This window comes from Dermacentor andersoni, chromosome 1 (assembly GCF_023375885.2).
Source record: "Dermacentor andersoni chromosome 1, qqDerAnde1_hic_scaffold, whole genome shotgun sequence".
Lineage (NCBI taxonomy): Eukaryota > Metazoa > Arthropoda > Arachnida > Ixodida > Ixodidae > Dermacentor > Dermacentor andersoni.
Window position 1 is genome coordinate 77,867,180 of NC_092814.1, and position 12,047 is coordinate 77,879,226.

At 48.2% G+C, this 12,047-nt stretch overlaps 1 protein-coding gene across 3 annotated transcripts in view; it reads left to right on the forward strand.

Annotated features, from left to right (window-relative positions):
* Positions 1-12,047, forward strand: part of LOC126544051 (bromodomain-containing protein 7-like) — a 125,231-nt gene that overhangs the window by 98,213 nt on the left and 14,971 nt on the right. The gene's annotated exons all lie outside the window — the stretch shown is intronic.

Sequence of the window (12,047 nt, forward strand, 5' to 3'; positions counted from 1 at the left end):
TAAGCGTCTGACTGAATTATTTTGTTATAGCTCCTCGCCATTCCTCGTGAGCTTTCACGATCCGTGTTGTGCTGCGTCAAACAGAACGACATGTGTAGAAGAACTACGCTGAAGTAATATTCCTCAAAAGAAAAGATGTGCTGCACTTAAAAAGTTACCTACGTTTGCAGCAGCATTGCACTTTGGTCTAGCTATTTCGTTATGGTCAAAAGGTTTCCGTTGAGATCTTGAAGACCAAACTATAGTTACAAAATAGTGGCAGACAAGTGTCACTAGCTGCTTTAATTGCACGAGATCATGTCCTTTTGAACACGAAGCAATAAAACATTTGCGGCGAAAATTTTATGCCTGTGCTTTATGATCAGGCACTGTATGAAGAACCTGAAGCCTTTGATAATGGTTGAAAGGCGCCGTGCAAACGACAACTTGTAAGCATGAGTAGTAGTAGTGCGCGATTCCTCACTAGTGGCGGCCTTACTTTTGCGTATTCTTCCTTGCTCACCCGCAATGTTGTGATCCAATTAAGCCGTATTTTTAAGACACGAGTACCTATTTAATGCTTTTTTTTTCATCTAGGGCGAAGTGACAAGCACAGAGAAGTGTGATTGTTGTATTTGTTCCTATTGTCAGCGATAGCAGTGTATAGCAATAGTACAACGTGTAAATGTCGTAGCGATAGCATGGATGAAACGCCTTAGGCTGACGAACTTGCTTTCGATAAAGTATATGTTGTTATGCTTTATTTTTTAGCTCGAACGGTTTGTCCTGCGGCGTATATGGGTGTTTAAATGAAACCGAGCTGTCCCTCCTCGTGTGACAACTGAAGCAGCGTCTGTGGACCCAAGTGTATAACTGCCAGTTCGTTCAGTAAAAACTTAGAAGCGCTTAGCATTTAGAAATGTATTTGTGAACAAGTCGTGAAACACGCATTGCATGTTCGTCGTGTAAGCTTTTTTTTTTTTTTGCTTGTAGCGCGCCAACAACTTCTAATTAAATTTTCATAATTGCTGGTAAAGATTCTTCTACAAGTCGCTGCAGAGTTGCTTCGGCAATCTATTTGCTCGGGCGACTATATAACACTCCCGTCTCGCTCTCATCGGGGACGAAAGCTGATGAACCACGATAGCCAAAATTAAAAAAAAAAAAAAGGGAAAGACAATTCTAAGGGATATTGGAAGGTGCATTCCAATGGCGGAACGCACCGAAGTTTAGCCTAGCGGTGCCTCTCAACTATCGGTTGCGTGCCGACGCCGCGAGGTGGTTTTGATGCTTCGAGGCTCCGGCAGTCCGCAGGCTCGGCCCCGATACTGCGCACGTATCGTGGGAAATGGAGCGACAGCCTTTGTCACTTCGTACTCTCGGCGTTCGAATTACGGGAAGGCCATGGCTTGATTCTCTGATGTCGGAGTCGCTCGAGTTATTATGGATGTTATCCGTTTAATTGGAACACGTAATCGGTCTTTGACACGAACCTTGAGAATTGCAAGAAGGAGGCACTAAAATTCGCCTGATAAGTATACATAGCCTTAAATACAAGGACTGTAGTACGTCTCAACGACAAAATTTCGTCCGATTTGATTCCTTTGTTTGGCTCCTGCGTACCGTTTCACAGACTCGCATCAGATTTTTACTGAAACGTGTGACTGTGGACTTGACGCAAAAATTTTAAAAATAAATGTTGCAGTCTCAACTGTTCGTAGCAAGGGTGGCGCGGTTATTGATCGTCGTCACCTTGGTTATCGAGTGCTGCTTGGCCAAGTTGTATCACTAAACTGCTGAGTATACAAACCATGATACTGTAGTGTATACTGTTAGGATATCGGAACGACGCTGGCGTAGCTATGATTTCATTTTGGGAAAAGGGAGAAAGAAGTGAAGTTTTCAGCACGCCACTGACATTCGGTACACGTGACAGCTTGAGAAAATAAGAATGTGGGGATGGGACCAGCAAGCGAATTCCCCGTTCTGCCTACGCCACAGTGAGACGACGTTGGCATAACCGTATGTATCCGCGCGTTTACAAGCCACAAAGGGCGGTATGTAACCAGCCCTCTACACCATATTCTGTTGGTGTGTAATATAAGTTGAGTTATTGCTCTTAGAAGGCTTAAGTGATTGTTTGCTAGGGATGACTATTGTGACCAAATTGAAGGACGGCTTGTAATACTTGCGTTCTACATTCTCAAGAAGGTCGAGTTTAGCTGAAATTATTATTATTATTATTATTATTAATGTTTAACTGTTTTTCGGCAACAGAAACATAAGAAACATTGTCGCCAATTTCACGCTTACACATTGTCTTGAAATATTTAACTTTTAAGTGTGAAAATAGATTTAAAGAATTGTGGTTCACCAATAGCATTATCCATTATCCATTTCTTTCTAGGAAAAAAAAAAGAAAAGAAAGAAGCCAAGTGACGCCTACCGTGCATAGTACGAAAGTAAGGTTTCCTAAGCTTGTAGTTTGGTGGATCAGTACAGATTGCAACGGTGTATCCACCAGGAAGTTAGCTGTCATGCTTGCAGTAACGCCATTCGCTGTTGTCAGTGTATAAATCAGCCAACTGGCATGAGTAAACTGCGGTGTTAAATTTTAATTTTACGGCAAAACCCCAACATGGTTGGCTTGTACGAAGGACCGATTGTATGTTATTGTTATCTGCTCGGGCCCGCCGCGTTGACTCAGTGGCCGTGGCGTTCTGCTGCCGCGTGCGAAGTCAAGGGTTCGACTCCTGGCCCCGGCTGCCGCATTCCAATGGGGGCGGGTGAAACGCGAAATCGAACGCTCGTGTACCATACTTTGGGTGCCCGATAAAGAACCCCCAAGCAGTGGAAATTATTCAGGAGGCGCCCCCTCCCCTGTAAGGGAAAAAACAAACAAACAAATTGGCATTTATCACAGCCCGTGAGTTGTTTTTCTGACGTTAAACCTCGTAACATTTTTCGCTTGAATCTGTGGAACATACTTCAAAGGCTTTCGATAACTGGCGATTTTCGACGATGTGATATGGCAGGTAAGCAAGCAGTCGAAATGCGTTCGACCGCGCTGTTGCGTCAGAGGAGGACTCGTGCTTGGTCGTCAGTACTGCGCAAGTTGCACGGTTTATTGTCGCCGCAACGGTGCAAATTCACCCGACACTGAACGCGCCCGTCGCAAGACCGTTGCAGCAGCTGGGCCAAAAATTCATTCATTCATTCCTGAACTCGCCATTAAAGTTCCCCAGTGAATAGTCCTCACGCACAAACATATGTCCACGAAAAGCGTAATGTGCTTCTTTAATAGCTTTTCACTGGAAAATGCACTGCATAATGCGCCCTAACGTACGCAAACATTTCTCGCATTCTTTCTTTTCGATATACCGCTTTCTTTTTTTTTTTTTTTTATGCGGAAAACCGCTTTAGAAGACACCGTCATATCTGGGCCCCTGCAGTTTCTGCTGATAGGCTACGTGGCCAGGCAGACGGTTAGCAACGAGAAAATGTTCCACGGTAATTTCGCTAGTTAACAAAAATATACCGATTAACCTTCTAATTACTAAAATTAGGGCACATGTAAATGCGAAACTGAAGCCAAGGAGTACAGAGAAAGTCATGCCTGCTTAGAAGAAATCCTGTAACTATATCACCACTTTCGAGATAATGCAACCTTAAATTTATGTTTCGATATACATGGGCGTTCCAGTTAACATTTTCCTAAAATCGTGCCTCTAACAGTTCAGGATGATCTTAACTGGAACGCCGAGACATCTTTTAGCACATGTTGAGGTCGCATATCTCGAAAGTCGGGCTAGTCTCAGGATTTGTGCAAGCAGACATGACTTCACTACTCCTCGGCTTTAATTTCGCTGTTCGAACAACTGCCCTAAAGTTAGCAATTAGAAATTTGATTAGCATATTTTAGTTTTTTATATTTTTTATTGTTTTCCCGCTTGTCTTCTAGGTTTTGGTTTAACATGCATTATCTGTGAATGCGTGTACTGTATGTATCACTGATTTATTGTAACACCCCTATGTAATGCCCGTATGGGTCTTCAGGGGACTTGAAAAAAAAAAGAATTAGCGAAATTATCGTTCCTTTTTTTCTTGCTAATAATATCCGCCTACCCACGTAGCCTATCTGCAAAACGATAGGGACCTGGATATGACAGCTTCTTTCTGAAGAGAGAGCTGCGCATAAAAAGAAACGCCTGGTATTTCATTACAAATGGTTTTATATTAGTCTTTCCAAATCGCACATGATGAGCCACACTGCGTGGTAAGGTGGTAGCGCTATACAGGGACACCATTTTTGAAAGGCGTTTAAGCTGATTTTTACAAGTTACTCGTAACTGCCACGCGCGTGCGTTGCTCAGCGTTTTATCCGGCGCACCCTTTTAAACTCAGAATAGTGGTGTCAATAGTGCCGGTAATGGGCAGTTCAAAAGAAGTGGGTGGAGCGACCAACATTTGACACCGCCGGGCAGAGCACGTGTGGCCGCCAACTAGAAGAAACTAAACGAAAAAAAAAAAGCCCGATTATACGTGCGACAGGCCGCAGCTCTTAGTTTCGCTTCCTGACGTTGCCATATCGAAGCGTGACCGAGCACATTTCAATACGTCCGCCGCCGTTTCAATGCTGGCCCGAGTTCCGGAAAGGACAAAAAGCCGCCGAACCTGACCCACAAACTGTTTGTGCCTACGGTAGCTGCACAGTTCGACCGTTGCCGGAGAGGTCTCCCTCACGAATTATGCCGCACCCGGAAGGAGAGCGCGTTTTCGGGCCTTTTCAAAGGCTGTGTATGCCGATGCCTATCTCCGCAATGGGCCTGCGTAATCGTACGAGCTTCGGTGCCGCTGACCGAAGGAGGGTAGAGTCGCCGACGAAGGCGGAGTCGCACACTTCTGTTACCCGCGCGGCTAAGCGCGTGTTCTACGCGCGGCCATCGCCGGCGATCGGCCGGGCTGCCGCGGTAGCGTGCGGCAGCCGGCGCTCGCCGCGGCGGCGGTGTAATGGTACGTCCACACTAGCGACAAAAACGCGCGCGACACGCCGCGCGCGGCGAGCGGTGCTGACGCGCGCGGCAAGATTCACGAAAAGCGGCAGCAACGCGCGGCAAACGCGCGAATGGGTGCGAGACCCATTTTTCGCGGCAGACGCAAAACGACCACCAATCAGAAGCGAGCCGCTTTACGAGCCGCGCGGTTGTGGCGCCACCTGTCGCATAAGCAAAGAATCATAATCTATGGGCTCTGAGACTGAACAGTGACACGCGCGCCGTAAAATCTCAGAGGCCATTTCCAGTCAAGGGGGCTGTTTTTGTTAAGCCTTACCACACCACCACTGAGGCGTCGACGAAGAATTCGCCTCGCAATGGAGGCGTTTTTGGAAACCGTTCACGGATATGCGTGCCTCTATGATAAATCGAGCGTCGGACAAGGAGCTGCGCGCCAACCGCTCGCACATTATGGACAGCAGTTTGGCATGACAGGTGAGTAATTGGTGAAGGCGGGGAAGCAGAGTCTGCGCCTGGCCCTCAGTGTCCCTGTACCGCACCCAAAACTTTCTCGTCCGCTTTCTGGCACGTCGGCGTCACACAAGTATAGAACAAACAAGTATTATAGTGTTCACAGTCACCAGTACTTCCTCGTCCGTAGCCGGCAGTGGCGCAAAAAACCCAGACACTTCCGATGGAAGACGAAATGGGCAGAACGGAGAGCGCGTTGTCACGAGAAGTATCGAATGGAACGAGACAACGCGGGACTCCACGGGCCGTTGCCGCGTGCCGCAAAACGCGACTGTGGACTTGCCCGTACGCGTCTGCCGCGCGGGCGCTTGCCGCGTGCGGCGTGTCGCGCGCGTTTTTGTCGCTAGTGTGGACGTACCATAACTGCCCGCGCTTTCCGGCCGACGGTGGGAGCGCCCGGAGGCGGCGCCGGTCGTTAAGTTTTGAGTGCGTGGCGCAACAGAATTCTGAACATGCTCGAGATCGGCCGCAGGGTGATAATGCTCGGGCATGAAATTTCACTTCGTTTGTGCAGGGGGAGCGCGCCGTTGATGACTGCGAGCCGGTGTTTTATGAAATGGCGCGCTCGCGCGATTACGCGCAGTAAACCAGGCTACACACACAGGCACGCACGTCGGCGCAGAGTCGCCTCGGGTCTGCTCACATTGGAGGCTGGGAATGCACTTTCGCCTATGATTTCGCTGCGACGCATTCGAAGAGTGTTTAGCAGTCGGCGAACGTGCGTCTATCGCGGCCATTAGGGCAGGGCTACTTCGCTACTGTTAGCTTTGTCCCGACGATGGAATATTATGTCTGGTACGAAAAACAACTGAACATTATCGGGAAAATTTCCAGCTTAACTGTACGCTTGTGCATAAAGACGTCCGAGCAGCGAGTTCCCGTAACACTATTAAGCCCATTTTTCAACCGAATGCCGTAAGACGTGGCGTCACGCAGTCTGATCTTTGAAAAGTATCTTCTCAACGTTAGCCTGCTGAACTCAAACCCCACAACAGCGTAACATGAAAGAGAGAACTGTCTAAAAAGGGAATCATCATGCAGCATGCCTTTTCTTGGTGTTACTTTTGTGTTATTTTTGCTGCATGATATTTCTCTGCATGTAAGCGGGCATTCGCAATTTTATTCACTATATACCTGTTTTTTCCGAAATAAACCATTTGATATAGTAAGCGCTTGTGGTGGAGGAGGAGGAGGAGGAAAGAACTTTATTGGGTCCTGAGGAACCCCTTCCCACCCACTCTTGGTTTAGTGGTCGGCAGGGGTCGCGGGCCGCACCCACGTTGGGACGGGAAGCCCGTGAGCCTCCGCCCTTTCGTGAGCCCTCTGGACGGCCCGAAGCTGTGGTGTGTTCTACCTTTTTCTTGTCTAGTTTTAGTGCTGAATGTTCGACATGAATCGATACCAGCTTGCTCGGTTCACCCTGTTTATGGACAAAGAATGCACGTCACACAGAAGCGCTTGTGCGCGTCCTACATCTTCCTGTCCTTGCTTTTATTTTTTATTTATTTATGCTTGTGCGCCAGAAGTTTAGCAATAGAACACACTATCACGGAGTGGTTAAAGCGCGATATAACTCGACTTGAATGGTAATTAACTGGCCTGTAAATGGCGCCTTTCAGGGTATATTGCTGTGGCGAATGGCCAGCGGGTCACTGACAATGTTCTACCAGAAACGTAAAGGATTTCGCTCGCAATTTATGTTACAGCTCAACTTTATGCTGGAAGCAGTTTCATTTTACAGTTTCATTTTACTGTCCTTGAGCTCCCTGTTCAACGTATCGAAAGGTTTTGCCCGCGGAAACGAATATAATCGTTCTTTCGAAGGTATTGTAAAACGAATAAGTCCGAATAAGCGGTGCCAGGCGACTCGTCATCAGCGAACACGTGCGTTTGATGTACACTTCCGCCCGCTCTCTGCACTCCCAACCTTCATTCACTGTCAGCGCTGACATTTGAATATCCGCCAGAATAACAGGAGATAAGTTAGCGCAAATTAAATTCACCTGTAACTTTGTCTATATACTATACAGGTTATGGAATTTTACAACGAGGCTGTTAAAGCGGAGTTCCGCAACTATTTTCGTGCTTGGTCTGTATCAAATGTCAATCAAGCACCCTGCAACGCAATCAAGCCCCGAAGCGGCCGTACGACCAATGCGCCGATGAGTACGCGCCGCGGGCGTCGGTTATGAGCTGTCGTTCCATGCAAACGACAATGAGCGCAGTAACGCGCTTGTTACCAGATATAGCGTAGCTTATTCACCCTTTTCCCGGTTATCGATCCCGTGGGCGCTGCCATGTTTGATCACGTGGTGACGCGTCCATTGCTTGCCTCACCTGTCTGCGTTGCCTCCGCGTTTACAATGGAGGTGTATGAAGGGTTGAAATCCGGGCCAGTTGGTACATAGTTGAAGGAAAACACCAGTCCTTTATGTTTTGTGACTGGTATGTTTCCTTCAAGAGGTGTATGACGCCGGTGCGGCTTAGCAAACTTCTGTTTCGGGGGATATCGTAAACGGTGACTGGGTGGACGACACGAAGCTTCGGCCACAGCTTCAGAGAACATGCAAAAGCGCTTTGGAAGCTGATTAAGCTATGTCCACATGGCCACAATTAGTACATGACCGGGGTTGTTGGAGAAGTATGGGAGAGACTTTTGCCCTGCAGTGGGCGTAACCAGGCTGATGATGAAGCTATGTCCAAACGGCGCGAGCAGCCTATATATGGTGCTTGTTTTAAAAGTCAGGCTAAATATGTATTCCCATCTATCCAAACTGTCCGCTCATGAAATGAATCAGGATTAGTGTGTTTTGCTGTTCTTTTTTTATTTGGAAAATATTTTGAAGCAGCGGCTTGTCACATTTCCGACTCAGTAAATTTCCTTGGTGTGGTCACTATCTGATTATTTCTGCCTAATCGCTCGCGGGTGTACCAGTTCCGATAGATTTGTTCTTGCTGCGCGCAGCTTGAAATGTAGTCGTTTTGTACACTGTAATATCTTGTAGCAAAGATGCATTATCGCTAGTAACTCGCTTATTCTTGTGGATCATCAGGAAACATTCAGCTTCGAGCATTCGTGCGCTGTTGGTGTAGTTAATCATTTATTGTGCATATATGCTGCCCATATATTCAAGTGTGCGCCCACTGCACTTATTGGCACGTTAGCGATAAGTTTCTGTGCCATTTGAGGGTAGATGTGGGCAGAAAATGTGCGCAAAACGTACGAAGACAGCAAGCGGCGATACTCCCTTTGTCCTTGTTTAACGAGCGGTACTCTTGCCGACGTTCCGGGGCTGAAGTGCTTTCTTTGAAGGTTAGCGATACAACGCTGACGGATGAGCAAATTTCTGCATTCTCGAAGAAAGCCGTGCATCTCGAAGTGCCGGTAAAGGCCGATCCACACGACGGACTAAATTGCTCTTTTGGACCGCGGTCCGCGCATCACGTGATAGGACGTCACCAGTTCGTGCGTACCGCCGTCGGCCCGCGCAAGACCGCGGCCCTCGTGGTCCAACAAATCGACCAGGCTTTTCGCGCTTCAGTTTTGGCGGCGGACCACATGCAAACCGCAGCGATTTTGGCGTAGCCAACGAATGTTGTCCGGCAACAGAGCGTCTTCAGCCAAATCCAATCTAGTTTTCGGCTCAGCAAAAGCCAGTCAAGCCAGTCGTTTCATGTCCGCCGTTCCGCCTACACGTGCGTGCAGCAGATATATTTTTTTAACACCGTGTCCTCTTGGAGTGACGAGGTTTTTTATTTTGTATCCCTGGTTGAGCAGTTCCCGGCTTTGTGGGACTCGAGCCGGAATAATAACAATGATAACACTCTGGCCGAGAGTGTAGCTGGTTGGTCTGCTCTGCCGTCTGCTATGGCGGTCCACCGTGTGGATGTGCTCTGCGCCGGACCGGACCGCGGCGGGCCGTGACGTCGCATCACGTGACCGATCGGCCCGCAGACTTGGTCCGCCGTGTGCATCGGCCTTAACGCTTACGGACAGTTGCAGCAACGGTCTTAAAACGGTTGCAGCAATGGTTGCAGCCTTTGAGGTATATTGTTGTCCCACAACGATAATTCTCGTCTGCCTTGCTTGCGTTTCCTTTCCTGAAACTCGGCGCTCGCTGCTTTCCTGTCGAGAATGCTGTGTCACGCTGATAGCGCGCAAGCCGCTCGTGACTTGGAAGTACGGGGCTCACAGCGTTAAAGAAAGGAAGTGCGGGCAAGACAGATGACGATTATCGTCGTGGGACAAGATAAGCCCCAAAGGGTGTAAATTTTTTAAAGAGCGAACGGTCAGCGAACTTGGCTACACAGATTCATGCCATTTCTTAATATACCAGTCACTATTTTTGCAGCCAACTACACTTAAGCAAAATTACAGGCTATTGCCACACAACGATAATCGTCATCTGTCTTGTCCGCATTTCCTTTCTTTAACGCGGCGAGCCCGATACTTCCCAGTAACGAACGGCATGCGCGTTATCAGCATGACAGCATTCCCGACAGGAAAGTAGCGGGCGCGGAGTCTTTAATAAAGGAAACGCAAGCAAGGCAGATGACGATTATCGTTGTGTGGCAGATACACCCCAAAGGGTGTACTTTTTGTCTAAGAGTGTACTGCACTCGTCTTCAATCTATATGATTCAATCTCGCATGACTGGAGCACTGTGCGTTAGCGAAAACTCAGTTACATTTCCGACAGCTGATCGCACAGAAGCGAGGTGGAAGCGGTAATGGTTTCGTGTTCGTGCGCTGTCGCTGAGGCGACGTGCGGCGCGCCGCCGAAAGCGCCATCTCGTTTCTCTAGAATAAGCTGCTCCGCGAGAGGGTCAATAGTGAAAGCAAATGATCGCGCAAGAGGAAATCTGTGTGCGAAGCGGTTAAGTTGGATTGCGGAATGGAAAGCGTGAATATGGGTTTTTGTCCTTGCCACATCGGTGTATATATTCCATATGTGTGCTCGTCACTCGTTTTATTAAGCATACAGCGCAGTTCTAAGGCCACCCCTTATGAACGTGACCAGATCTCTGCAATTCCCTGCACTATGTTGCTCTGTAAATTCTCGATACGTTATAGGTATACTGCACTTTACATGGAGCGACGGTGCCCCGGTATTCGCTTGCGAACGTCGTATATATTGTGCGAGTTCGGTGCGGAAGAAACCTTACGCTTGTATTCCCTATTAGGTAAACTGCATTGTTATTGCCACCACTAGCATCAGACACTGCACACGTTACATCTACTCCGTCTCTCGCAGAACAGCGCGCACAAAAGGGGTCGCTCTCCCCATAGAGCGGCGATTCTTGGCTGAACGGTACGCAGAACTCTCGCGACGCAACCGAGGTATGCTTTGTGCCGCGTAAACTGTCTTCTCGAGCCAAGTTTGCTGCGCGATTCGGCAGCCGAATAACAAAACCGCGCCGAGTTCTTTTCCGGACTTGTGCTTCGCATTTGGGCGATTTCCTAAAAAACAAGGCCGTAGAGTACCCGTCGACCTTCCTGTGCTGACGCCGTATAGTTGGCAGCGCTCGTTCATTGTTTTCGTCCAGTTGGTTGTAGCCGGCTGTTCCTGTCCAGTCCGCTCGCCGCGAACATGAAAAGGGGCAATTCAAGTGCGAGGAGGAGGAGGTTTCGGGTCGCGGATGGTGCGTGGAGGAGGGCTCCCACAGCTCCGTGTTTTCGGCCCGCGCGCGCACCCGCTGCGCGGCCTGTGCGAAGAAGCTCGCACGCGTTGCAGCGGCAAGCCCGATTAAGCCGGGATGTGGAGCGTACACAGGCGAGCAGCGCGTTGCGGCTGCTGCTGCGCCGGGGGCCCCCTGCTGCCTGTGTTTCCGGCTGCAGCCGCATCCATCACTTCATTTCGCACCGCATGTGTAGGGAAATTGTTTTCGCCTAGAACGCAGCTCTGCCCATATATATATATATATATATATATATATATATATATATATATATATATATATATATATATATATATATATATATATATATATATATACACACACGCAGGAAGGAGACGACGAACATTTAGGAAGACTTATTTACTGAACGTTTTCGGCTGGTGGACCAGCCTTATATATATATATATATAACGAGAAGAAAGGGGGTTAACCGAGGGGCCCGATTTTTTATTAGTCATATCATAAGAAGCCAACAAACACTGACACCAAGGACAACACAGGGGAAATTACTTGTACTGACTAATTGAATTAAAGAAATGATACATTAATGGAAATGAAAGTGGATGAAAAACAACTTGCCGCAGGTAGGGAATGATCCCACGTCTTCCCGTTACGCGTGCGATGCTTTACCAATTGAGCTACCACCCCCCGGTGCCGTTCTCCCGTCCATTTTCTGGGGTATTTATGTCTTACTACTAGAACTAACCCTGCGAGTGTTAGCCGTCGCCACCATTCACAAACCTAGATAGCAGAGAGATAGCTCGTTTCTAATGACAAGTGCGACATGTCTGACAACCAAGTGTTCTAACATGTCGCATTTGGAAAACGAAGCCCTATCTGAGTTTGCAACGAGGTCGAACGGTAC